This window comes from Trachymyrmex cornetzi, unplaced genomic scaffold (genome assembly GCF_001594075.2).
Source record: "Trachymyrmex cornetzi isolate Tcor2-1 unplaced genomic scaffold, Tcor1.1 scaffold180, whole genome shotgun sequence".
Lineage (NCBI taxonomy): Eukaryota > Metazoa > Arthropoda > Insecta > Hymenoptera > Formicidae > Trachymyrmex > Trachymyrmex cornetzi.
The window spans coordinates 45,922-47,956 of NW_017296419.1; positions in this window are offsets into that span (position 1 = coordinate 45,922).

Below are 2,035 nucleotides of genomic sequence, written 5' to 3' on the forward strand. Positions count from 1 at the left end.
AGGGAAGATGAATGAATACCTTAATCAAAGTAATTTCCTCCATTTTCTACTTTATTACTAATTAATAATACTTTATTAATAATATTTTGATTAAGGTATTTCTCTTCGAAATAAATCAATTTTGGAGATGAAAAACGGCAGGAATTAAGTTTAACGCCTAATATATCTAAACTTGTGTGTAGATCGACCGTGAAAATAAAGCTGATAAGTGTATATAAACTCATAAATAATTGACCAAATCGTTGTAAACTTGGTTTAAGTCTTTTGTATCCTTTTTTAAATTTAAGCCATTCTTTTGGCTTTTTATATATATCGTTTCTGATATAAGTCGCTTATAATAAAATCTCTCAGTATCCATGATTTCAAAATATTATCCCAATCGAATTCATGACTGTAAGGCTACAATTTACCAGCGAAATAGGGGGAAAAAAGATCAATTTCTTAGATGCCACCGTTATCATAGACAATGGTTATATTAAATTTGATTGGTATCATAAACCGTCATATCTTCTGGGAGATTTCTTAATTTCTTGTCTCAGCATCCTGTTTCCCAAACGAGAGGAGTAATACTAGACCTTACGGATAAAGCTTTCTTACTCTCACATCCTGAGTTTCAACAAAAAAATTTAGAACTGATTGTCAAAATCTTAATGAACAATAATTAACCATTTCATCTTTAAGTCAATGTCGGAGAGGCTCAAATGCCTTATCAATAAGAAAACAATTAATCAAAATAATGTCACGGATACTAAAGATTTGTTAACAAAGACGAAGTGGCTCACGTTTCCTTACATTAAAGACATTTCTGATAAATTTAAAAACATCTTCAACAATATACAACAAAAGGTTACATTTTATAATATTAATAAATTAAATCGGTTCATTAAGGTACAAAAAGACCCCTTGAAAAAGTCTGACAAGATGAATGTCGTTTATAAAATCAAATGTAAGGATTGTAATGCGTCCTATGTAGAACAAACTAGCAGAAAGTTAAAAACAAGATTAGCAGAACACTATAATCATATTAGAAGAGAAATTACTACCCAATCAGTCATTACAGATCATAGGGCGCATTACAGTCATGAATTCGATTGGGATCATGTTGAAATCATGGAAACTGAGAGATTTTATTATAAGCGACTTATATCAGATATGATATATATAAAAAGCCAAAAGAACGGGTTAAATTTAAAAAAGGAGGCTTAAACCATGTTTACAAAGATGTGGTCAATTATTTATGAGTTTATATACACTTGTCAGCTTTGTTTTCACGATCGATCTACACACAAGTTTAGATTTATATTAACATTTATTTCACTTCTGACTGTCGAATGAATATGTCGATATTAAATTGTATATCAACTCTTGACAATTATTAATATTGCTATCTCGATGTACGTGCATTTACTAGAATGTATTGGAAGTAGGTAAAATTAGTTATATATACACTTCAAAATATTAAATTAACACTACAGACTTGTGGGATTGTTCTCTTTGTATATTATGTTTCAGTTCATGTATTGTACAATCCTTTCCATCCAATCCAGGAACTGGCTTGAGTGTAACAAAGAGTTATTCAAACATCTACGATCCTCTGTCATTGTAGCAGATGGACGTAATAATGGTTTTTCAGAATATTTTATCAACTTTTTAGTACTGCATTTTCTTATTTTTATCAACATGAGAAAATACGGTATTAAAAAAATCTGAAAAAATTCTCAGAACTTTATGAGAAGAAAATAAATAATTTTTGTCTGTTGTAGTTTTTCTGTAAAGTTGATAGTATTTGAGTAAAAAATTATTCAATAAAAATATTTTACAATTTTTAATAATTAATATCTTGTTAACAATTGCGAAAATTGTAAAATTGTAGAGGACTTTTCGACTCAGTTTAGTCCGCTTTATCTACACAAAAGTAATTGGCAAAAAAGGGACATCCTGTATATTGCCTATCTGTACGAAATTAATCCGTTCCTTAATTTATATTATTTATAATTTTCGCTGAAGATGGTTCGAACTAGAACCGAAACGTACG